Source organism: Capra hircus, chromosome 14 (assembly GCF_001704415.2).
Source record: "Capra hircus breed San Clemente chromosome 14, ASM170441v1, whole genome shotgun sequence".
Taxonomy (NCBI): Eukaryota; Metazoa; Chordata; class Mammalia; order Artiodactyla; family Bovidae; genus Capra; species Capra hircus.
In genome coordinates this window covers 61,919,255-61,947,032 of record NC_030821.1, presented here as the reverse complement: position 1 = coordinate 61,947,032, position 27,778 = coordinate 61,919,255, and positions in this window count along the sequence as shown.

Below are 27,778 nucleotides of genomic sequence, written 5' to 3'. Positions count from 1 at the left end.
AATTCCAGTTGAGCTATTTCAAATTCTAAAAGATGATGCTGTTAAAGTGCTGTACTTTTCCAGAAAAACGTCTACCTCTCCTTTATTGACTACACCAAAACCTTTGGCTGTGTGTATAGCAACAAACTGTGGAAAATTCTTCAAGAGATGGAAATACCAGGCCACCTTACCTGCCTTCTGAGAAATCTATATGTAGTTCAAGAAGCAACAGTTAGAACTGGACATGGAACAACAGACTGGTTCCAAACTGGGAAAGGAGTACATCAAGGCTGTATATTGTCACCCTGGTTATTTAACTTATATGCAGAGTCAGTTCAGTTCAGTCCAGTCACCCAGCCATGTCTGACTCTTTGTGACCCCATGGACTGCAGTGCTCCAGGCTTCCCAGTCCATCACCGACTCCTGGAGCTTGCTCAAATTCATGTGCATTGAGTCAGTGATACCATCCAACCATCTTATCCTCTGTCATCCCCTTCTTCTCTTGCCTTCAATCTTTTCCAGCACCAGGGTCTTTTCCAATGAGTCAATTCTTTGCATCAGTTGGCCAAAGTATTAGAGTTTCAGCTTCAGCATCAGTCCTTTCAATGAGTATTTGGGACTGATTTCTTTTAGGATTGACTGGCTTGATCTCCTTGCAGTCCAAGGGACTCTCAAGAATCTTCTCCAACACCATCATATAGAATGTAGGGCTGAATGAACCACAAGCTGGAATCAAGATTGGTGGGAGAAATATCAATAACTTCAGATATACAGATGATACCACCATTATGGCAGAAAGCAAAGAAGAACTAAAGAGCCTCTCTTGATGAAAGTGAAAGAGGAGAGTGAAAAAAATGTATTAGAAATCAACATTCAAAAAATGAAGATCATGGCATCTGGTCCCATTACTTCATGGCAAATGGATGGGGAAAGAATGGAAACAGTGACAGACTTTATTTTGGGGGGCTCCAAAATCACTGCAGATGGTAACTGCAGCCATGAAATTAAAAGACACTCCTTGGAAGAAAAGGTAGATAACCTAGATAGCATATTAAAAAGCAGAGTATCACTTTGCTGATAAAGGTCCATTTAGTCAAAGCTATGATTTTTCCAATATTCATTTATGCATGTGAGAGTTGGACTATAAAGAAAGCTGAGAGGTGAAGAACTGATGCTTTTGAACTGTGGTGTTGGAGAAGACCCTTGAGAGCCCCTTGGAATGCAAGGAGCTCAAACCAGTGAATCCTAAAGGAGATCAGTCCTAGGTGTTCATTGGAAGGACTGATGCTGAAACTGAAGCTCCAATACTTTGGCCACCTGATGTGAACAATTGACTCACTGGAAAAGACCCTAATGCTGAGAAAAATTGAAGGCAGAAGGAGAAGGGGATAACAGAGGATGAGGTGGTTAGATGGCATCACCAGCTCGGTGGACATGAGTTTGAGCAAGCTCTGGGAGTCAGTGATGGACAGGGAAGCCTGGCGTACTGCAGTCCATGGGGTCACAAAATGTCGGACCCGACTGAGCGATTGAACTGAAAGTCACCAAAACCATTTTTAAACTGTAAGCTAAATACATTAAGTATAAAATAAAAGAAGTGTAATCCTGGTATACTACATGAATAAAGTTATAGTAATTTAAACACTAAAAAACAAAAACAAGTATTGAGAGTCTATTGTGTAAAACACTGCACACGCTTGGGACCACAGTGACCTACAGGAAATTTCTTCTCCATGGAGGGCGCCTTAGGGAGGTGGGGCCGGATCTTCACAGTTCACTGGATCAGAGGCCAAACAAACTTGTTTGCTCTGAATAGGAGAATGCAGCATTGGTCTAAGTGTGTGGACTAGGGTGAGGGCCGTCTGCACAGAGGAAGGCCCATTTGAAGGAGGTCTCACAGAGCACTTGTGCAAGACTCTAACGAGAGAAGGATGGGAGGAGGGCTACATGTACCACTTCAGGTAGCAGGTCATCACGGTGACAAAACCGTCTTGCATGTGTCACTCAGAATGTTTTCCTATGGCTGGAGTGTAGTTTCATGACCTGGACCTCTCCTTACTATGCTAGGTCCATGGTCTTTTTTTTTTTTTTTTTGAGAAGGTTAGACTTCATATTGCAAATGATTTTTTTAAACCTTAATATTTTAAGGCAAGAGATTTACTTGAATGAGAAAAATAATTCTGATGACGCTTTGATAATTGGATGGTAAATGGAAGCACCAGTGATTGCTCCAGTTAAGAAGACAGATGTTGACAAGGGAGACAGAGGCAGAGACAGACCTCCAGGAAGTCCAGGAGCACAGTGGACGGGGCTCAGGGACTGAATTAACATGAGGGCTACTTTTAATCAAGACTGAAAGTAAAGTGGAGGAGAAGGTGTGAGGAATAAGCAATAGTGGGTTTCCTACAGACTGCATATAATATGAAGTTCTTGTATAGTTTTTGGTGGAACTACAGCATAATAATGATAAATATGTAAGTCACAACAGCCCCCTGGGGGAGGGAAGATGTGGGCATACTGAATTTCCCAATAAAAAAGAAAATTAGACTGTCTTCATGACTTATTCTGAGCCACATTTCTAGACAGACTTTCAGTCCCAAACTAATTGTCTGTCTGCTGAGTTGCCGGTGGGTCTGGGGGCTGAGCAGCCTTTGGAAGCAGCAGGCTATGCTTCCTAGAAACGCACGCACTCCTGAATTCTGCTCTGCAGAATATCGGAACGCTTGCCTCCTGCTCTCCTTCAAGTCGAGCCTCAGGACTGGTGTCCGTTCACAGTGGCACCTGGAATGCCTAGCAATTCTTCCCAGCCTATTCTCTGGTCTCTATGCCCAACAGTCAGCATGCTTCCTTCTTCTGCATATTGTTTCATTCAGGCTTTATCTTCTTGTAAACTGCAGAAAGTGTTAGTCACTAAGTTGTGTCCGACTCTTTACAACCCCATGGACTGTAGCCTATCAGGCTCCTCTGTCCATGGAATCCTCCAGGTAAAAATACTGAGTGGGTAGCCAATCCCTTCTCCAGGGGATCTTCCTGACCCAGGGATTGAACCTGGGTATCCAGAACTGCAGGCAGATTCTTTACTCTGTGAGCCACAAGGGAAGCCCTTTGCTAATAAAGGTCCATATAGTCAAAGCTATGTTTTTTCCATTAGTCTTGTATGGATTTGAGAGTAGGACATAAGAAGGCTGAACACCAAAGAATTGATGCTTTCAAACTGTGATGCTGGAGAAGACTCTGGAGAGTCCCTTGGACAGCAAGGACATGAAACCAGTCAATCCTAAAGAAAATCAGCTGGATATTCATTGGAAGGACTGTTGCTGAGGCTGAAACTCCAATACTTTGGCTACCTGATGCAAAGAGCTGACTCATTGGAAAAGACTCTGATGCTGTGAAAGATTGAGGATAGAAGAGGGCAGCAGAGGATGAGATGGTTTTATGGCATCATTGACTCAACGGACATGAGTTTGAGCAAACTGTGGGAGATAGCGAAGGACTGGGAACCCTGGCATGGGTCACAGAGAGTCAGACTCAGCTGAGTGACTGAACAACAACAGCCTTATAAATTAAAACAGAATATTGTATTTTCTCCTGCAATTTGTTTTTTCATCTCAGTTACTGACAACACAATCCGCATAGCTGCCAACTACAAAAAATAAAAATGAATAAGAGACAATCTCTTTTACCTCTGGATCACTACAACTCATGTGGCTGTAAGCACACCCTCAGGACTTGGCCGCTGTCACTTCGGGTGACCACTGCCCAAAGTGGAGCATCTTTCCCCGGTCTGTGAAGACCTCCCTAACATGCTCCACATTGGCCAATCTGTGGTCCACCCTCCATAAGTGAAAGCGGGTCCTCTCCCTGTCCCACCTTCGGGACAAGAGCTGGAACTGTAGGGTGTGTAGACGTGCACTCTGGAGAGATAAATCACAAATGCGCCTGCTGGTCTATCACTATCACCTGCAATAAATAAAAAATGGCCTTGTCTTCTGTCTTCACGGCTGGCTTCTCATTCAAATGAACATTTGTCAGTAAATACCTCACCTGATGGGAGCTATTTTTCAGGTGATCAAGCAAATATATCCTCTCTAAGTCTTTAGATTATTTGATTCATTTGCCGTCTTTGCATATGATGAAAGAAGTTCTATTTCTTCAGAACAATTTGAAAGTGAAAGTGCTAGTCACTCAGTCATGTCTGACTTTTTGAGACCCTGTGGACTATAGATCACCAGGTTCCTCTGCCCATGGAATTCTCCAGGCAACAACACTTTAGCTATGTCCATGGAATTCTCCAGATAAAACAATTTAGCTATGGCCTAATTGTAAAGCTCTTCTGAAGTGTCTGTTGATTGTAGCTTTAAATAAAAATAAAAATTAACTCCAGTTTTCAGCAATAATTACACAAAATAAAAATCATTATCAAGATAAAGAGGAAGAAGTCATCAACAGTGACTAAATCAGTTAGATAAGATTCAGTCTTTTATTACAGCAAGTGCAATTGACTCCACGTGCATGTATGTGTGTTTCACCGATTTTACATCTTTGCATGGTGTTATAATGTTTGTTTATGCACATGCATTTTACTGACTGTGGTTATCTATCACTATTTTTGATGTTAGGAAATCAGAATTCTAGCCCTGGGTTTGTAAATACCAGGTGTGAAATTTGCAGCAATTGGCTCAGTTTTTCTGGACTTCAGCATCCTCATCTATAAATACTAACTTCCCATTTTTGTTGTGAGACACTCAAAAAATATCAGTTATGTTTACATCTAAGAAAATCTCAAGATAACTTTGAAGTTAATGTTTTTATATTATACCAAAATTAATATCTTAAATTATTTATGCAAATTTTTTGACGTCACAATTTTTCCTCTCCTTTCTAAACCTTTCATCTCTGATCCACTGACTGCATTTATAATGGGCTAACCGTTGAAAGTATAGATCATTCTCCCTGTGAATCACATAAACTGGGGTGAGAATGGGGAGGCACAGCATCCCTTCTTCACTCATTGGTCCTTTAAGATGCAACATAGGGACTCTATTTTAGAGGTACTTTGTTTGTAGTTCTAGAAACATTTTTTCACTCATATTGCTGACGCCATATTTATATTACTATTGAAGTAGTATCTTTCATTTTCTTCAGGTTGAAAAATTCAAAAAGAGTGAGAAGGAACCTACTGTCTAAGGGTTGACTAATATTTTTGGCATTTCAAAGTAATTTCTCACTTAGTAATTGAGTTTCCCTAGAATTCAGTAGACTGCATTTATACATGGAAGAGCAGTTTAAGAAAAATTAGATAAATTGGGAAACATAACCAGAATTTTAACAGTTTTATTTACTCCAAAGAAAATACTCTTCACAACTCTAAATTTTTTTTTTTAGTTTTTTTTTTTAAATCTGTGGAAGGATTTTCTATTAATATTTTTCATGTGATTTAAAGAATTAAAAATTATAATTGGCACAAGAACTCAAAATACATATTTATTTATTTCATGGTTATCTGTTATTTATTAAGTGCTTCTAGTATGCCCAGAATCACTGATATGCTTAAATGTTTTATTTCATGTTACTTTCAATATCAACCCATGACGTAGGTATCTTTTTCTTCTCATTTCATAAATGAGAACCATTTAAAAAGTAAATAAAAGAAATAAAAGAGTCACTGAGAAATGGCACAACTGCTCAAGCTCATCTAGATGGTCAAGGCTTGAGAGTGTTCTGAAATGTGGTGCTGGCTGCCCACGGGAAATGAAATGGTTGTCTTGTTTTCAGACTTTCTATTAACCAGAAATTTTACTATTTTATTTATGGTGTTGGACGTACTATTAAAAAATACTTTAAATGCAGTGTTTTGTTAAAGACAGTCAAGAAAAATAAATAGCAAATAAAAGTTAAAAAAGAAGGAAAGAATGCTCTCCTGCATCAAGACAATTCAGTTATTGTCCTTTTTCAGTCAGTAAATAACAAGGGGAATGATTTGATTAACTAAAATAGGGAGATTGGCGAGATGATGTTTGAAGCCCTCTTCAGCTCTAACATTTAGGATTCTCTCTCTTTGATCCGTGAAAATTGTGTGATTTTGTAGAAACTGAAATCTGCCAAAAAGATGGTCCATGTTACCAAAGACCAGTTAAGAGAGGGATTTCAACACTGCAGAAATTTCCCCTTTATTGTCAGTCTCCACCCTATTCCTTGTCCAGTGCCTATCTGTCTCTGTTTCTGTAGATCAGTATTGTCTGTTCTAGAGCTTCATGGAAGTGAAATTGTGTTGTACATGCTCTCTTACATCTGGTTCACTTTACTCACTGTAATGGCATGGACTTAAGTATATGCAGATGCACACATTAGCAACAGACGCATTTCTATGAGAATTTTACTCCTCTGTACTCACTCATGTCAGATTGCTCATGCTGCTGCAACTGACTGCACAGTCTGGGTGGCTTCAGCAGCAGGGATTAATTTTCTCAGAGCTCAGGGAACTGCAAGTCCAAGATCAGAGTGCACAGTCAGTTCTGTGAGGTTCTCGCTAGCCGATGGCTGCCTTTGCCTGTGATATCTCATGGCTGGAGGAGGGTGTGAGGTCTCTGGAGCCTCTTCTCACAAAAACATTAATCCTATTGAATCAGGGCCCCACCCTTATGACTTCTGTAACCTTATTTGTCTCTCTGTCAGTCCCATCTCCAAATACAGTCACATAGGGGGTTAGGGCTGCAATATAGAAATTTTGGAGACATGACTCAGCCAACCACACATATTGCTGTGGCTGTTCAGTCACTCATTCACGTTCGACTATGTGCAACTCCATGGACTACAGTATGCCAGGCTTCCCTGTCCTTCATCATCTCCTGGAGATTGTTCAAACTCATGTCCACTGTGTAGGTGATGCCATCCAACCATCTCATCCTCTGTTGTCACCTTCTCCTCTTGCCGTAAATCTTTCCCAGCATCAGAGTCTTGTCCAGTGAATTGGCTCTTCAGGTCAGGTGGCAAAAATATTGGAGCATCTGCTTCAGCATCAGTCCTTCCAATGAATATTCAGGGTTGATTTCCTTTAGGATTGACCGGTTTGATCTCCTTGCAGTTCAAGGGACTCTCAAGAGTCTTCTCCAGCACTAGTTTGAAAGCATTAATTCTTTGGCACTTAGCCTTCTTTATGGCCCAAATCTCACATCCATACATGACTACTGGAAAAACCATAGCTTTAACCAGATGAACCTTTGTTGGCAAAGTAATGTCTCTGCTTTTTAATACACTGTCTATGTTTGTCACAGCTCTTCTTCCAAGGAGCAAGCATCTTTTAATCTCACAGTTGCAGTTACCATCACACACACTGACTGACACTAGGTAGATTCCAGACTGGAGTGATTCTGAACAAAATGCTGTGGACGATTTCGTAAAATGTTTTTGAGGACACATGCGCCATTGCTTTTCGATACAGATGAGAAGCAGAGTTGTTGTTCCCTTAGTGTATGCTGATGATTACGAGAGTCCCAGCAAATTCCTTTTCACAGTGATTGTATCATTTTACACTCACATCAACAGTTTTCTTAGAGCTGGCTATTCAAATGCCTAAAAAACACTTTTCACTAACCAAATTTTAAATGTAGTCACAGTAGTAGAAGTAGTAAAAGAGACGTAGTGTCAAATTTATTTTTACTTTGCATTTTTCTTATCTCGAAGGAAGATGAGCTTGTTTTTCTGTGTATTTTAAGTGTTCATAAATCTTGTTCTATGAGACTTCTTTGCATATTTTTGAACATTTTAATTGGCGTGGTTTTTACTGTTTTAAAATTCAGACTTAAGTTGAACACAATAGGGAAAACCACTAGACCATTCAGGTAGGACCTAAATCAAATCTTTTATGATTATACAGTGGAAGTGACAAATAGATTCCAGAGATTAGATCTGATAGAGTGCCTGAAGAACTATGGACAGAGGTTTGTAACACTGTACAGGAGGTAGTGATCAAAACCATCCCCAAGAACAAGAAATGCAAAAAGGCAAAATGGTTGTCTGATGAGGCCTTACAAATAGCTGAGGAAAGAAGAGAAGCTAAAGGCAAAGAAGAAAAGGAAAGATATACCCATCTGAATGTAGAGTTCCAAAGAATAGCAAGGAGAGAGAAGAAAGCCTTGCTCAGTGATCAATGCAAAGAAATAGAGGAAAACAATAGAGTGGGAAAGACGACAGATCTCTTTAAGAAAATTAGAGATACCAAGGGAATATTTTATGCAAAGATCAGTACAATAAAGAAAAGAATCAATATGGACCTAACAGAAGCAGAAGATATTAAGAAGAGGTGGCAAGAATACACAAGAACTATACACAAAAGATCTTCACGACCCAGATAACCATAATGGTGTGATCACTCACCTAGAGCCAGACATCCTGGAATGTGAAGTCAAGTGGGCCTTAGGAAGCATCACTGTGAACAGAGTTAGTGGAGGTGAAGGAATTCCAGTGACCTATTTCAAATCCTAAACTATGATACTGTGACAGAGAAGGCAATGGCACCCCACTCCAGTACTCTTGCCTGGAAAATCCCAGGGATGGGGGAGCCTGGTGGGCTGCCATCTATGGGATTGCACAGAGTCAGACATGACTGAAGTGACTTGGCAGCAGCAGCAGCATGATGCTGTGAAAGTGCTGCACTCAATATGCCAGCAAATTTGGAAAACTCAGCAGTGGCCACAGGACTGGAAAAGGTCACTTTTCATTCCAGTTCCAAACAAAGGCAATGCCAAAGACTGTTCAAACTACCACACAACTGCACTCATCTCACATACTAGCAAAGTAATGCTCAAATTTTTCCAAGCAAGGCTTCAGTAGCACATGAACTGCAAACTTCCAGGTGTTCAAGCTGGACTTAGAAAAGGCAGGGGAACCAGAGATCAAACTGCCAACATACATCGGATCATAGAAAAAGCAAGAGAATTCTGGAAAAACATCTACTTCTCCTTCATGGACTATGCTAAAGCCTTTGGCTATGTGGATCACAACAAACTGTGGAAAATTCTTCAAGAGATGGGAATACCAGATCACCTTACCTGCCTCTTGAGAAATCTGTATGCAAGTAAAGAAGCAACAGTTAGAACCGGACATGGAACAACGGCCTCATTCCAAATTGGGAAAAGAACACATCAAGGCTGAATATTGTTACCTTGCTTATTTAACTTATGTGCAGTATATATCATGTGAAATGTGAGATTGGATGAAGCACAAAGCTGGAATCATGACTGCAGGGAGAAATGTCAATAACCTCAGATATGCAGAGGACACCACCCTTATGGCAGAAAGCAAAGAGGAACTAAAGAACCTTTTGATGAAAGTGAAAGAGGAGAGTCAGAAAGCTGGCTTAAAGCTAAACATTCAAAAAACTAAAATCATGGCATCTGGTCCCATCGCTTCACTCCAAATAGATTGGGAAACAATGGAAACAGTGAGAGACTTTATTTTTTGGGGCTCCAAAATCACTGCAGATGGTGACTGCAGCCATGAAACTAAAAGAGCTTGCTCCTTGGAAGAAAAGCTATGACCAATCTAGATAGCATATTAAAAAGCAGAGACATTACTTTACCAACAAAGGTCCATCCAGTCAAAGCTATGGTTTTTCCAGTAGTCATGTATGCATGTGAGAGTTGGACTATAAAGAAAGCTGAGTGCTGGAAAATGGATGCTTTGAATTGTGGTGTTTGAGAAGACTTTTGAGGGTCCCTTGGACTGCAAGGAGATCAAACCAGTCAATTGTAAGGGAAATCAGTCCCGAATATTCAATAGAAGGACTGATGCTGAGGGTGAAGCTCCAATACTTTGGTTACCTGATGCAAAGAACTGACTCATTTGAAAAGACCCAGATCTGGGAAAGATTGAAGGCAGGAGGAGAAGGGAACGACAGAGGATGGGACTGTTGAATCACATCACCGACACAATGGACATGAGTTTGAGCAAGCTCCAGGAATAGTTGATGGATAGGGAAGCCTGGCTTGCTGCAGTCCTTGGGGTCGCAAAGAGTTGGACATGATTAAGCAACTGAACTGAATTGAACTTACTGCTTTAAAATTTAACTTGCTTTATAAATATTAGCATCGAACATCTGGAGTTTGGATACAGGTTGTATGTCCAATATAAGTCTTATGACAATGTTCCCCAATGTTTTGTTTGTTGTCTTTTAAAAAATTAAAGTGTCATTTGGAGACCCGAAGTTTCAAGTGTGATGAAGTCTTGTGTACCCATTCCTAGGTGCATGTACCTATACATTGTTTTTCATTGCTCTTGAATATTGTGTCTTATCACCTCAGTTCAGTTCAGTTCAGTTCAGTCACTCAGTCGTGTCCGACTCTTTGCGACCGCATGAATCGCAGCACGGCAGGCCTCCCTGTCCATCACCAACTCCCGGAGTTCACTCAAACTCGTATCCACCGAGTCGGTGATGCCATCCAGCCATCTCATCCTCTGTCATCCCCTTCTCCTCCTGCCTGCAATCCCTCCCAGCATCAGAGTCTTTTCCAATGAGTCATCTCTTCACATGAGGTGGCCAAAGTATTGAAGTTTCAGCTTCAGCATCAGTCCTTCCAGCACCCAGGACTGATTTCCTTTACGATTGACTGGCTTGATCTCCTTGCAGTACAAGGAACTTTCAAAAGTCTTCTCAAACACCACAATTCAAAGCATACATTTTCCAGCACTCAGCTTTCTTTATAGTCCAACTCTCACATCCATACATGACTACTGGAAAAACCACAGCCTTGACTGGATGGACCTTTGTTGGCAAAGCAATGTCTCTGCTTTTGAATATGCTATCTAGGTTGGTCATAACTTTCCTTCCAAGGAGTAAGCGTCTTTTAATTTCATGGCTGCATTCGCCATCTGTAGTGATCTTGGAGCCCCCCAAAATAAAGTGTGACACTGCTTTCACTGTTTCCCCATCTACTTCCCATGAAGTGATGGGACCAGATGCCATGATCTTTGTTTTCTGAATGTTGAGCTTTAAGCCAACCTTTTCACTCTATCTACTCAAAGATAACACAAATATCTTTCTATTTTGTTCTTTGTTGAAGCTTCAACATTTTCACTGAAGGCCCAGTCTTAACTAACTTGTTTATGTGGTAGGAGATGCAGGCCAGGAGTATTTTTTTTCAAATGCACACCCAATAGTCCCAGCTTTATTAAGATATAATCAACATACAAACACTGTGCATATTAAACCTATATAATCTCATGACATTACAATGAACACTTTTATTCAAATTATTGGAGTTTCCCATACAGTTGTAAGAAATATGGCTGAAACTCTGTGTATCATCTATTTAGTTGCCACTAACGGTAACATCTTACAAAATGCTGTACTATATTTCAGTTAGTATCAGTTTATTGACTGTAATACAATCTATTGTATTACAATAGATTACAATCTATTGTAATAAAATCTATTGATCTGCAGCTTTTTCATTTTACTTCTCTCTCTGTGTGTGTGCACACACGTGCTTAGTCCTGTGGATTCTTGTGACATGTGGAGTCTTGCACCACAGTCAGGATACAGAGCATCACTCCAAAGGTCTCCTTCATGCTCTTCCTTTACAGCCAGGTTTCCCTGACTGTCCCTCACCACTGCAAATCATTACTACTGTCCTTCAACTTTATGGTCTAAAAAATGTAAAGTAGACGGAATCAAATGTTAAGTGATCTTTTAAAATTAGCTTTTTTCACTCAGTGGATTTTCTTTTTGGTAAATGCCAAAATTGAATAAATATTCAAAATTGTTGAATGGATGGATCATATGGTACATATAGTGTCTGTGAAACGATTTAGTCATTTATTCTTGGTTTTCAGTCTTTTATTGTTGAGCATTGATAGCTTTTTACATATTCTCAATGCCAGACCTTCAGCAGGAACAAGTTTTGCAAATGTGCTCTCCCAACAGTGAACAATCCAGAAAGGGAAATTTGTTTGAAATGTTGCTTAGAGATCATGCATTTCTAGTGAAACTAAAATCCATGAATAGAAGCTTCATAACCTGCTTATGCCTACTTAACATTTAGAAGAACATGCAAGCACACGCAGGACCTCCAGACGCTTCCCCTGTTGACGAACCTCTTTAGGAAACACTTGGTCACACTCTCCTTGGCTGCTGCGTTCCATCAGAGCAGTCAGGTTTTACTGCCCCAATAACTACTCAGCATAGGCGATGATCCGGAAGCAGCTGTTTGCAGCCTGATCTGATAGCAACTGTCAGCTGCAGATGGGATGTTGATGATTTCGGAAAATGACAGGATGCTAAATGCCAGTGACAGAGCACTGCAGAATACAGCATCTACATTTCACATCCGAAGCTTATAATTCATTCATTTCTGCCAGATTTCAGCAAGGGGCTTACAAATTCATTTAGAATAAAACCAAACATGTGAATAAGCATATGTGCAGTGATACTCATGTTCTCTTGTTCTTTCTGTATCAACATCAAATGCTTACAATCAAATGCCTTGTTTAGAGCAGAGTGAATTATTAATAAACAGATTTGTTATATCCTTAACTCTGTAGCTGCCTTTTGAAACCATGCAGACTTGGGCAATACATCATGAAAGTTATACATTATAGACTCCAGCCTAACTTATAAATCAACCAAGAGGATGCTTAGTGGAATGTTCCTTTAGAAAGTTACTTATTTTTGCCATTAATAAATACATGATATACAGAGGTAAAAGAATCTCTGGAATAGATATGTGCTCTTTCTGATAACAACACTAATTGAGCATCTGACTTCAAATCATGTATAGATTATTTAATTAATACTGAATTTAAAATTCAGGAAATGTCGTGCTTGCTTTGGCAGCACATATACTAAAATTAAAATTCAGGAAATGTGAACTTAATGGAAACAATGATCTGTAAGTGTCAATTGCCCACAAGTTATATAATCTGATTTTTCTAGAGAGATCAATGGCTTATCACACATGAAATTAGACAAGAAATAAAATAAAATGGATATCATCAACTTAGAAATATGATGAGAGGCAACATTTAATCAAAACTGTTTGATTTCTTTTGTATCACTACATAAATGAATAATTTTAGAGATCAATCTCTGAAAAAACCAGAGCACTATATCAGAAAACTTCTCCAAAAATAAACAGCCACAATATATTCTGGTTATCTTGGAAATGGAAAGAACAAGGCAATGTATATAAAACGACAGTACAGGGACTATACTAACAGATACTCATCACACTAGACAATTTATCCAGTAAGTCTATATTCAGTCTTAATAATTTTCAAGCAGTCTCCTTCTCACTAGATTAAGTAGCATTCTTTTTGTGCAATTTTCAATACATAATGAAACCTTTAAATAACTTTTTAATATGCATACTAAACAGCATTTGCACAGAACAGTAAATTTAACCTGTCCCTTCCAGCCCTAAGTCCTGACAGTCACTTCTCTTGCTTATTAGCAAATGCCCTTTGTGACCTTTCCCCCAGGAGCGTGTACTTACATCTGCACTAAAATCCTACTCAGGCAGGTGTCCTTTCTTAATGGCATCCAGGAGCTTGTCTGCTGCCTCTTGTGGACAGAAGCTATTTCTCCTGCTGTCTTGACTTCTTTTAAGAGAAGCTTGTTTCTTAAATCATCAGCCAGCCTTTGCTGGCATTATGTTCTCCAGGTTTCGCTCCTTCACCTCCCTTTTGATTTAAGTTGTTGTATAATGACTTCACATTTTTGGAATCATGTAAGAGTCCACAAGTAAGCCTTTCTTACAGCAGTCCTGCACCTGCAGAAGAGCTCCATGTTCAATATGAGGTGGAAAAGGCATTTCACAAAAAGTGTGAGGATTTTGAGCCTGCTGGCCTAGCTGCAGTGAGAGCTCCTCCAATTTCCTTTCCTTTTTGACAATGGTCCTTACACTGGATTCATTTATCTTGAAGTGGTGGCAACTGCAGCTGCAGACCTCAAACTACTGTGCTTCTCAAGCAATTTAACTTTTTCTTCTCATGCCCTGACATTTTCCTGTTTCTTGGGAGCTCTTCCAGTGTCATTATTGGCAATTTTTGTGGTTTCCATGGTGTTATTCAAGATTCATGGTGTTGCACTAAGTATGATAGAAAATATGCAAGAATTGAGAGAGATCACCTTTTACTATCACATGTAATTTACTGGAGAGACAGCTGCTCACCTGGTTTGAACCGATATGTGCACACCTGAGCTCACCGCAGTAGCAACACAAGGGGCTACAGAATTATGACAGCATCCCAGGAAGAACTATGGTTAAATGCCTGGACTTATGACTTAAAACTGTATCTCTATGTTGGTTTACATCTCTTTCCATTGCAAGTCATCCTTTCTAACGCAAAGGTCTGTATGTGTGTATATGTGTGCGAGTTTTAAGACATTTTAACTTTTTATAATAGATTTGTGTATATTCTATGGTAACAAATGATAGACTCATCTTTACATGCATTTTATGCATTCATGACATACCTTTTTCTTAATATTTTTCTATTTCTTTTGTTGTTGTTGTTCAGTCACTCGGTTGTGTCCGACTGTTTGTGACCCCATGGACTGCAGCATGCAAGGCTTCTCTGTCCTTCATTATCTCCCAGAGTTTGGTCAAACTCATGTTCACTGAATTGGTCATGCCATCCAACCGTATCATCTTCTGTGGCCGCCTTTTCCTCCTTCCCTGAGTCTTTACCAGCATCAGGGTATTTTACAATGAGCTGGCTTTGCATCTGGTGGCCAAAGTATTGGAGCTTCAGCTTCAGCATCAGTCCTTCCAATGAATAGTCAGGGTTGATTTCCTTTAGGGCTGACTGGTTTGATCACCTTTCTGTCCAAGAGACTCTCCAGAGTCTTCTCCAGCACCATAGTTCAAAAGCATCAATTTTTGGCATTCAGCCTTCCTTATGGTCCAGCTATCACATCCTTACAAAGAGTGGTCCAAGCATGGCTGAAGAGACTTGACATTCACGTAGTCATCAGGCCTTTGAGTGGATTGACCATGTTCACTTCTCTGAGATAAACTTCAGATAGGAAGCTCTATTTTTCATCTTATCTAAGCAAATATAATCATGTTTTTCTAAATACTTTTTTCTAAAATCTCACATTATCACCACAGGTATCAGAAATTAAAGAGTAGAAAGAGTGAATTTCTGAGTATCTTATTAAAATATCAGTCAGTTCAGTAGCTCTGTCACGTTTAACTCTTTGCGACCACATGGACGGTAGCACACCACACTTCTCTGTCCATCACCAACTCCCAAAGCCTACTCAAACTCACGTCCATTGAGTCGGTGATGCCATCTAACCATCTCACCCTCTGTCGTCCCCTTCTACTACTGCCTTCAATCTTTCCCAGAATCAGGGTCTTTTCAAATGAGTCACTTCTTTGCATCACAAGGCCAAAGTATTGGAGTTTCAGCTTCAGCATCAGTTCTTTCAATGAACATTCAGGACTGATTTCCCCTAGGATTGACTGGTTGGATCTCCTTGCAGTTCAAGGGACTCTCAAGAGTCTTCTCCAACACCACAGTTCAAAAGCATCAATTCTTCAGCTCTCAGCTTTCTTTATAGTTCAACTGTCACATCCATACATGGCTACTGGAAAAACCATAGCTTTAACTAGATGGATCTTTGTTGGTAAAGTAATGTCTCTGCTTTTTATTATGCTGTCTAGGTTTGTTATAGCTTTCTTCCAAGGAGCAAGCATCTTTTAATTTCATGGCTGCAGTTATCATCTGCAGTGATTTTGGAGCCCAAGAAAATAAAATCTGTCACTGTTTCCATTGTTTCCCCATCTATTTGCCAAGGAGTGGTGGAACTAGATGCTATGATCTTTATTTTTTGGATGTTGAGATTTAAGCCAACTTTTTCACTCTCCACTTTCACTTTCATCAAGAGGTTCTTTAGTTCTTCACTTTCTGCCATAGGGTGGCGTCATATACATATCTGAGGTTACTGATATTTCTCCCATCAATCTTGATTCCAGCTTGTGCTTCATCCAGTCTGGCATTTTGCATGATGTACTCTGCATGGAAGTTAAATAAGCAGGGTGGCAATATGCAGTCATGACATATTCCTTTTCCAATTTGGAACCAGTCTGTTGTTCCATGTCCAGTTCTAACTGCTGCTTCTTGACCTACATACAGATTTCTCAGGGGACAGGTCAGGTGGTCTGGTATTCCCATCTCTTTCAGAATTTTCCACAGTTTGTTGTGATACATACAGTCAAAGTCTTTGGTATAGTCAATAAAGCAAAAGTAGATGTTTTTCTGGAACTCTCTTGTTTCTTCAGTGATCCAGTGGATGTTGTCAATTTGACCTCTGGTTCCTCTACCTTTTCTAAATCCAGCTTGAACATCTGGAAGTTTATGGTTCATGTACTGTTGAAGCCTGGCTTGGAGAATCTTGAGCATTACTTTGCCATCATGTGAGATGAGTGCAATTATGTGGTAGTTTGAACATTCTTTGGCATTGCCCTTCTTTGGGATTGGAATGAAACCTGACCTTTTCCAGTACTGCGGTCACTGGTGAGTTTTCCAAATTTGCTGGCATGTTGAGTGCAGCACTTTCACAGCATCGTCTTTTAGAATTTGAAATAGTTCAATTGGAATTCCATCACTTCCACTAGCTTTGTTCATAGTGATGCTTCCTAAGGCCCACTTGACTTCACATTCCAGGATGTCTGGCTCTAGGTGAGTGATCACAACATTACTTAACCCAGTGGTTATCTGGGTCATTAAGAATCTTTTGTGTATAGTTCTTCTGTGTATTCTTGCCACCTCTTCTTAATATCTTCTGCTTCTGTTAGGTCCATACCATTTCTGCCCTATACTGTGCTTATCTTTGCATGAAATGTTCCCTTGGTATCTCTGATTTTCTTGAAGCGATCTGTAGTCTTTCCCATTCTATTGTTTTCCTCTATTTCTTTGCACTGATCACTGAGGAAGGCTTTCTTATCTCTTCTTGCTATTCTTTGGAACTCTGCATTCAGATGCTTATATCTTTCCTTTTCTTCTTTGCCTTTAGCTTCTCTTCTTTGCTCAGCTATTTGTAAGGACTCCTCAGACAACCATTTTGCCTTTTTTCATTTCTTTTTCTTTGGGATGGCCTTGATCCCTGCCTTCTGTACAATGTCACGAACCTCTGTCCATAGTTCTTCAGGCACTCTGTCTATGACATCTAATCCCTTGAATCTATTTGTCACTTCCACTGTATAATCATAAGGGACTTGATTTAGGTCCTACCTGAATGGTCTAGTGGTTTTCCCTACTTTCTTCAATTTAAGTCTGAATTTTGCAATAAGGAGTTCATGATCTGAGCCACAGTATGTTCCTGGTCTTGTTTTTGCTGACTGTAATGAGCTTTTCCATCTTTGGCTGCAAAGAATATAATCAATCTGATTTCAGTAGCATTAAAAAATTTGGTATTATTAAATGATAAGGGAGCAAATTTCTATGGTACTTTATGGAGCTGGAAGGGAAAGAAATTAATCAGCAGCATGGAAGAAGTAAGATTCAGTGTTTTCCAGAACCTTGCCCTGTGTGTTCATAACTGCTCCAGACTTGCTGAGCTGGTGGTTAGAAATGTATCTTTCAATTTAAGGTTGTCTTCTACCAGACAAATGAAAATCATTTCAAGTTTTAATTGGACCTTTTGTAACTATAGATGAAAACATAGTCTTATACATTTTTTAAAGTCTGAAATGAAATTGAAATTCCTATATTTTAAGTTTGTAGCACTGTTTTGCTAATTATAATATTCATACCTTTTTATTCACTCTACTTTTGGAAGTCTAATATGGTCTTTGCCTGTTTACAAATATTTTCATAATTTTGTAAAATTCAAACATCAACATATGCAAGGTACTTAGTTTATATAAAGTGTTCTCTATTTTTAAGATAGAAAGGTATTTTTATGTAACCTGCTTTCAGAACAGTACCACAGTCTTTCTTTGAGAGGAGTATATGCTGGAGAAATGCTTACCATCATAAGAAATGACAACCCAGATACTTCTCTTCATGGAAGAGAAATGGGAAGCCTCATTCATTTAAACATTCATGCTGACAACTGATTTAGGACCCATATAGTGCAAATAATTCTTCCACTATGCTTCTGAGTTCTTGACTGAAGTGTTCCTGTAAAGAGGAGAAAAAAATTAATCAACTATGTATGTATGAGAGTCACACAAAGATATGAAACTCAGAAGATAGGCAGTTGGCTGAGGCTTAGGTAACATCCCTAGTGGTAAAGAACCCTCTTCTTAATGCAGGAGATGCAAGAGATGAGGTTCGATCCCTGGTGGAGGAAATGTCAACCCATGCCAGTATTCTTGCCTGGAAAATTCCATGGACAGGGGAGCCTGGCAGGCTACAGTCTATGAGGTGGCAAAGAGTTGGACACAACTGAGCAACTGACCACACAACACACACACACACACACACACACACACACACACACACACAACTATCTAAGGAAAGGTGTGGAGTTTGGGGCTTCAGGGCAGGAGACGATTCCTGGGGAGACAGCAGGGGAGGAGAGATGTTAGTCAGACAGAAGTGCCCCATGTGTAGACAAGCAGCTCAGGTGAAAAAGTTACCTCTATGGTGCTCACCTCTTGGTACTTGACCCTTTTCTAATTTAATTTACTTTATATATTTCCCTTACAAGGGGGAATTTCTACTCTGTCGTCAGAGTTTCTCCTGTGTCTGTACTTTCTTAAAAGTAGCCAGCTTAAAATCACTCTGCGTCTAGCACAGAAGAACTGTACAAAAAAGATCTTGATGACCCAGATAATCGTGATGGTGTGATCACTCACCTAGAGCCAGACATCCTGGAATGTGAAGTCAAGTGGGCCTGAATTCCAGTTGAGCTCTTTCAAATCCTGAAAGATGATGCTGTGAAAGTGCTGCACTCAACATGCCAGCAAATTTGGAATACTCACCAGTGGCCACAGGACTGGATTAGGTCAGGTTTCATTCCAGTCCCAAAGAAAGGCAATGCTAAAGAATGCTCAAACTACCACATAATTGCACTCATCTCACACACTAGTAAAGTAATGCTTAAAATTCTCCAAGCCAAGCTTCAGCAGTACATGAAGTGTGAAATTCCAGATGTTCAAGCTGGTTTTAGAAAAGGCAAAGGAACCAGAGATCAAATGGCCAACATCTGCTGGATCATGGAAAAAGCAAGAGAGTTCCAGAAAACATCTATTTCTGCTTTCTTGACTATGCCAAAGCCTTTGACTGTGTGGATCACAATAAACTGTGGAAAATTCTGAAGGAGAAGGGAATACCAGAACACCTGACCTGCCTCTTGAGAAACCTGTATGCAGGTTAGGAAGCAGCATGCATGGAACATGGAACAACAGACTGGTTCCAAATCGGAAAAGGAACACGTCAAGGCTGTATATTGCCACCCTGCTTATTTAACTTATATGCAGAGAACATCATGAGAAATGCTGGACTGGAAGAAACACAAGCTGGAATCAAGATTGCTGGGAGAAATGCCAATAACGTCAGATATGCAGATTGCAACACCCTTATGGCAGAAAGTGAAGAATAACTAAAAAGCCTCTTGATGAAAGTGAAAGAGGAGAGTGAAAGAGGAGAGTGAAAAAGTTGATTTAAAGCTCAACATTGAGAAAACTAAGATCATGGCATCCAGTCCCATCACTTCATGGGAAATAGATGGGGAAACAGTGCAAACAGTGGCTGACTATTTTTCTGGGCTCCAAAATCACTGTAGTTTGTGATTGCAGCCATGAAATTAAAAGACACGTACTCCTTGGAAGGAAAGTTATGACCAACCTAGGCAGCATATTAAAAAGCAGAGACATTGCTTTGCCAACAAAGGTCCGTCTAGTCAAGGCTATGGTTTTTCCATTAGTCATGTATGGATGTGAGAGTTGGACTGTGAAGAAAGCTGAGCGCTGAAGAGTTGATGCTTTTGAGCTGTGGTGTTGGAGAAGACTCTTGAGAGTCCCTTGGACTACAATGAGATCTAACCAGTCCGTTCTGAAGGAGATCAGTCCTGGGTGTTCGTTGGTAGGACTGATGCCATAGCTGAAACTCCAATACTTTGGCCACCTGATGCAAAGAGCTGACTCATTGGAAAAGACCCTGATGCTGGGAAAAATTGAGGGAAGGAAGAGAAGGGGACGACAGAGGATGAGATGGTTGGATGGCATCACCAACTCAATGGACATGCGTTTGGGTGAACTCCAGGAGTTTGTGATGGACAGGGAGGCCTTGCATGCTGCAATTCATGGGGTTGCAAAGAGTCGGACATGACTGAGTTACTGAACTGAACTGAACTAGCAGTTATATTTTGGCAATTTATTCGGCTCTTTCACAGTGTTCTTCTGTTCCTCTGCTCTGGAACTCCTTTGTCTCAAGTGTGATATTCAGTTGTATTGGTACATTCATGCAGTAGAGTTTCATTGTCTAATGTGATCAAGTATTTTTGAAAATGTTAAACTTTGGATCACTATCCAATTAACTATTGGATATATGAGTGTGTGTGTGTGTGTGTGTGTGTGTGTATATATATATAAAACTATTGGATATATAACTATTGGATAATATTAATTTGCAGAAATATGAGGAAATATTTACTGGAGTACTTAAACTGTATAAGCAGTCAATGGAGAACAATTTTATGGAAAAATTAAGAAAGATTTAAAGTCTAAATAGAAACATTGCATTAACATTTTCTATCTTTGGGTTATAAGAAAACCACTGATATTTTTTTTCTTAAAATAAGGTAATTTTCCACGCAACGCAAGCTCATCAAGAGAGAACTTCCTTTGTGTTCTTACACCTCCAGGCAGAAACCTTCAGAAGGCTTAAAGAACCAATCTCACTCTTGCAATTTTGTTTTTGAAATAGGACATTCTCACAGAAAAGTGTCCTATCGATATTCTGTCTAAATATAGCAACCAGGAAAGAAGACAGCCTTTAGAGAAATACAACCAAGTATATTATAAAAGATTAATAAGAATCATTTAAACCTTTTTACAGAATTATTTTCTCTCCTCTTTTCATAAATCTTTATTAAAGTTAGTTAATGTGTTTTAGACAATTGCTTCATCAGAAGTTCTGAGGTTACTTATATCATAATCTATACCTAACTAGGTAATAAAATATACATTATAGTCAATGTACAGTGTGGAAATGTGAATAGAAGGATTACTCCTTATCTATGTATTTTACATGATATAATGTAAGATATAATTGATACAGGGCTTCTCTGGTGGCTCAGACTGTAAAGAATCTGCCTGCCAGTGGAGGAGATATAGGTTCAATCCTTAGGTCAGGAAGATCCCGTGGAGGAGGAAACGGCAGCCCACTCCAGGATTCTTGCCTAAGAAATCCAATAGACAGAGGAGCCTGGTGGGCTATTGTCCACGGGGTCGCAAAAGAGTTGGACAAAATTGAGTGACTAAACAACAACATGATAGATACAACTTTTTAGCTGGGAATTAATATGATTTGCAAAATTATATCTTGAATTTATTCTCTTGATTTTCTTACATATTTCAAAGATTGTGACAGTCACATGACTTTCTGTGTAAGTGGCATGACTGACAAAACTATATAAATCTATAATTACTTCTTTTTTTAATTATCAAAGGAAATCAACTACTTGGATGCTAGTAGGAGAACAAGTTTATAAAACCAATTGTTATATTTTATGCTAGATTATTAATGAGAAAAAAAGCAGAAGCAAGAGGAAGAAAGACAACTGGGGGGCCTTGTACTAGTGAGGTGGTAAACAAAATAGTGGCCTGGAGTATTTTTCATATTTGGAGGTACACTTTATAGGAAAATACAATTGTTTTTGCAATTTTCAAGACTTCATGTACATCTTGAAAATGGTCCTCTTGTTTCTGGTCCTCTCAGGGGCCCTTGCATGGCATAATTTTTGATTATGGTGGATGAGTTTCTTGTAATCACATAGATAAAAGAATTTTGGTGGAAAAGGATGAAGCAGTAAAAATGCTTTATGAATAAATTTGGCACCCCCCCCACCCCAAAGGTGTCTATTTCTTATCTTCTCTGCTTCACAAGGAGACTTCTTGATGATCCAGGATAAAAGTCCTTTGGAGTGTGATTAGTGATGAATTTCTCCTCTTAGAGTCCCTCCAGCTGCCTGGAAGCAACTAAGGCAAAAGTGATGTTAGATACTCAAGATCCTGAGATAAAAAGGCAAATTGCATTTCAATACTGTCATCCATACCAATTAAACTGCCTTATTAGCAAAATACCCTGACAACACAAAATTTAAGATTTAACACATATCATTAATCAGCTTAAAGTTCTCTTGAACTAATTAATGTTGGCTTGAATTTTTTAACAATTACTAAAGAAAATGTAAAAATCATTTCTTATCACCTTAAAATCTATTAGCTGAAGGAATAAGACAATTTGAGTTAATATCTAAAATTCTTTTGAAGTTGTTAGATTAATCATGGTCACCCGTGGCTTTATTAACCCATCATCTAATCTATTTACACATAAATTAAAGTCTGCTCTAAACTGCTTTTGTACCAAAACAACTGCTGAGCAGGAAGGAGGAGAGTCCTCTCTGGAGTGGGACGTTCTCACCTGTTTCCTCCAAGCAGTGACTGAACCTGGTGTGGAACCAGGTACCACCATTATTGCCCATGGAGATAGGAAACTAAAACACAAAAACAAATATTTTAGGCAACATTTTCAAACTGACCCTGTGGAACCCTTCCACAGTTAATGTGTGGAATGAAATAGGTAAGTGGCTTCCCAGGTGGCACAGTGGTAAAGACTGCCTACCAATGCAGGAGATGCAAGAGAGGTGGTTCGATCCCTGGGTCAAGAAGGTTCCCTGGAGGAGGAAATGGTAACCCACTTCAGTAATCTCGCCTGGAAATCTTGTGGAAGGAGGAGCCTGGTAGGGTTCATGGGGTCACAAGAGTTGGACATGACTGAAGCGACTGAGCACGCAGCATGCACGCACGTTGTTGCAGCTGCTCTCTCTCCAGAGCAGCTTCTGCTAACTGCCTCATCTACCAATATGCAGGATCAGTTAGATACAGATGCTGCTGAGATGAAAGTTCTCTCGGAGGACACCTGCGTCTCTGGTCAGCTGACAGTTGAGCGTGAGCAAGGTATCAACATGGTGCAACACTCCCCACCATGGGCATTCAGGGCAGAAAGTATTTGTTTTCCATAATGGATGGCGTGGGAAACAGAGATGTTATCACAAGCTTAATTACAGGCACACTCACATTTACTGTGTGTCTCACAGTCATTGCTGCTGCTGGTGTTGGTAAATTTAAAGCCAGTCTCTCCAGGACAGAGCTGACCTATGAGAGGGCCCTTCTGGATTCCATGAAGAGTGTGAAACATCTAATTGTTGGAGTTGAAAAAATGGATTCTCTTGAGCCACTGGACACAGAGACACAGGAATTTACACAGAAGTCAGAATCCAACACTGGATCAGAATCCAAGATTCCAAGTCAGAATCCAACTGAGAAAACTGATGGTGACTTTGACACAGCATCTGTGCCAATTTCTAGTTAAAATGGTAAAAACACGCTGATGCCAGCACTAAGTCTTGGTTCAGGGGTGCAAGACCCAACGAGGAGAGCAGTGCTTGTGAGCTGGACAGCCTGTAGCCTCCGCTGCCTCCTGTATGGCTGGAAGTCTGCCATTTTGGATTCTCCCATATTGATCGCCAGTGTGGACATCTCCCATGTTAATTCCCAGTGTGGACGTCTCCCATGTTGATTGTGTTACATCCTGCCCACCGGATGTGCAGACCTGAACCCACTGAAGCTTCCCAGAGAGTTGCTTAGACAATAGATTTAAGTGCAAGAGCCCCCTCACCCCACCCCTAGTCTAATTCTGGGGTTCTGTCTGATGAAGCCTGGTGATAAGAATGGGATATTTCAGGGTTAACTGAAAGCTCAGAATAGGAATCCAGGTGTTTTCACCTCTGTCTACGTGAGGGAAAGAATCACCTTTAGGAATCACTTTAAACGTTGAGTGAAAGGCCATGGGAGCCGTTTGTCACTTCACGTTGCTTAGGGCAGAAAAGCAAGAGTAACTTAAGATCTTCTGTGACCTACCCTGAGGACTTTCCAAAGCTCCATGATGGTAATGGCCACGTGGTGCCTGCAGAATTTTATTGTGTGTCCTTTTTATTAGTGTTGAGTGAATTTGCTGGTGTAACTACTTCAACTTAGTTTGCCTATTCCTGATGCAGTGTAGCTTGCTGAAGTGAAAGAACCTGGAGTCTGAGGATTAAAGTATTGAAATGTGGCCTGCTTTTAAGAGTTAATTGTATCTTGTTTCTAGGAAAAAGAAAGATGTTTAGAAATGGGGGGGACAAAAAAGTAAGAGAAAGAGAAAGTTATTCACTCTTAAAGATTTTAACAAACTTCCATCAGCAAGTGTCATTGGGAAAAGTACCTGAGCTATAACTGAAGTCATGGCAGAGTTGAAGAACTCTATCAATCACCTTGACCTGATTTATATTTATAAAGCACTTTAACCGTCAGCTTTGTATATACATTCACTGGAAGTGGAACATTCACCAAGAGAAATAAAATACTTAGCAGTAAAGCTCTGTAAACTTTAAACTTCTGAAATAGTTTTCCTGATACCTTTTTCAGCCATCTTCCTGAGTATAATTGACATATATTAAACTGTCCATATTTAAAGTTTACAGTTTGATATTTTAACATATGTGTATACCGGTAAAATCCTTTAATAAAATAATGTTTCTCTGTAACACACGCATTTCCTCTCCCTCAGCTGTCCTTGTTCCCCTCAAGTCTGTTTCTCCTATGTTTCCTTCAGGTATTTTATCTTTTTAGGTTTTCCCTTTAGGTCTATAAGCCATATTGAGTTAATTTTTAATTGGTGTGAAGAATATATTCTTTGCATATGAGTATCCAATTATTTCAATGCTTGTTGAAAATAAAACAATTTCAACAACTAATTGCCTTTGTACCTTTGTTGAAAATAAATAGACCATGTTTATATAGCATGCTTTAATATTCTGTATTCTCTTTCCTATATAATCATGACAATATCACGATAAAATAATTTAAAAAGAGCAGAAATCAATAAAACTCTGAATTGAGAAAACAAAACACTTATCATTTGAAAATATTGGTCAAGTTAATGAACACCTGGCAAGAATAATGCAAACACAAAGAAATAAAACACAAATATTACAAAATCTAGAATGAAACAGGGAGATCCCCAAAATTCCTAGACAAACTAGAAGAATAATAAGGAAATATTAGAATATTTATATATTAATAGTTTTTAAAATGGGAAATATTTATAGCCCTTTGTCTAGTAAATAAAATGAACTTGTAATTTAAAAACTTCCCACAAAAACTCTAGGTCCTGACACACTGAATGCAATCAAATGTTCTCAGAAAAATAATTAGCAATTTATACAAACCCTGTCAGAATGGATGAGTTCATAAGACTGTGCTCTCCAGGACTCTGAGGGCAGGTAGGGCAGTGGGCTGAGGACCCCAGGACTGCACGTGAGCCCCATTGATGGTGTGCACAAGGCAGGTCCTATGGGCTCTTCCAACCAGTCACCTTGCAGCTGAGCTGGCTGGTTGCTATGGGATACCTGTTGCTAGGAGACTCGGGGATGCCTAAAAACTCACCACCTCAAGGTTCCATCCCTTTTCACTCTGTCCTGATTGCTCTCTCCCTCCCTTCCAGCTCCCCACCATTTTATGACATTTCCCTGCTGTGTGTTTAATCCCTTCTGCTTCTTGTCTCAAAGAAGCTAAAACCTTTAGAGAAAATGGATAGAACTAGAAGTGGTCTGAGATAAAAAGTTGATTTCAGCCCAATTGCTCCATTAAAAGGTACAGAGCTATTCTCACAGTCTGGGGCAGAGAGGAGTGTGTGGGGCACTGCCTGGTGGTCTCTTGACCCATTTTAACTGAGAACTGACACCTCCACCTAGCTTGCACTCAGACAGATGGAGCTATCACGGGGTCAGCTTCTGAGACATGCCCAGATCATAGATGAACCTGGGGGGACTTGAGATGAGAGAAAAAGGGGAGAGGATGACAGCCAATAGCAGCCTTAGCTCAAAAATATTAAATATTGTCTCAAAAATATTAAACATTTAGACTATATTTGACAGGAGTACAAGACCTGTTGATGGACAAATTTTCTTGAAAATGCTAAGAGATGGTAAAGAGACTTAAATAAATGGGAGATTCCCTTTGTAGACAAATGAGAAGATTCAATATTGTTAAGATGTTTTCTCCCGAAGATGGTATATAGTTAATGCCACTGAGTCAAATGTCAACAGGCATGTTTTGTAGCAGCTGGTCCTAAAATTCGTATAGAAATGCAGAAGATCTAGAATGGCCATAACAGCTTTGCCTAAAAAAGAAAAAGAATCGGAGAAATGATACTAATTGGAGGATTTCAAGGGTTAGTGCAAATCCACAATAGTTAAGACAGTGTGGTAAGAATGAAGATAAACTAATAATTCAATAAAACACAATAGAAAGTCCAAAAACAAACACACAAGTGTTCAGTTAATTTTCAGAAAGGCTATGAAGACCAATGAAATTTGAGCACAATTCTCTACAAATGTTTTAGAATTAACATCTATCCCTGTGCAAACACTATGAACTTTAATTTGTATATTGCATCACCCTCAAAAATTGTCAATTATATAATAGACTAAATGTAAAACCTGATCTCCAGTAGCATATTGGGCACCTACTGACCTGGGGAGTTCCTCTTTCAGTATCCTATCATTTTGCCTTTTCCTACTGTTCATGGGGTTCTCAAGGCAAGAATACTGAAGTGGTTTGCCATTCCCTTCTCCAGTGGACCACATTCTGTCAGATCTCTCCATCATGACCTGCCTGTCTTGGGTTACCCCATGGGCATGGCTTAGTTTCATTGAGTTAGACACGGCTGTGGTTCTAGTGTGATTAGATTGACTAGTTTTCTGTGAGTATGGTTTCAGTGTGTCTGCCCTCTGATGCCCTCTTGCAACACCTACCATCTTACCTACCATCTTGGATTTCTCTTACCTTGGGCGTGGGGTATCTCTTCAAGGCTGCTCCAGCAAAGCACAGCTGCTGCGCCTTACCTTGGATGAGGGGTGTCTCCTCACCACCGCCCTTCCTGACCTTCAACGTGGGATGGCTCCTCTAGGCCCTCCTACACCCAGGCAGCCACCGCTCCTTGGACATGGGGTTGATCCTCCTGGCCGCCGCCCCTGGCTTCGGGTGCTGAGTGGCTCCTTTCGGCCATTCCAAGCCGTCGCAGCCTGGCACTCTCGGCTTCTGCCCCTGACCTTGGACATGGGGTCAGTGGAGAAATAACCCTAGAAAGAATGAAGGGATGGAGCCAAAGCAAAAACAATACCCAGCTGTGGATGTGACTGGTGATAGAAGCAAGATCCAATGCTGTAAAGAGCAAAATTGCATAGGAACCTGGAATGTCAGGTCCATGAATCAAGGCAAATTGGAAGTGGTCAAACAAGAGATGGCAAGAGTGAACGTTGACATTCTAGGAATCAGCGAACTAAAATGGACTGGAAAAAAATAAAATAAAATGGACTGGAATGGGTGAATTTAACTCAGATGACCATTATATCTACTACTGTGGGCAGGAATCCCTCAGAAGAAATGGAGTAGCCATCATGGTCAACAAAAGAGTCCGAAATGCAGTACTTGGATGCAATCTCAAAAATGACAGAATGATCTCTGTTCTTTTCCAAGGCAAACCATTCAATATCACAGTAATCCAAGTCTATGCCCCA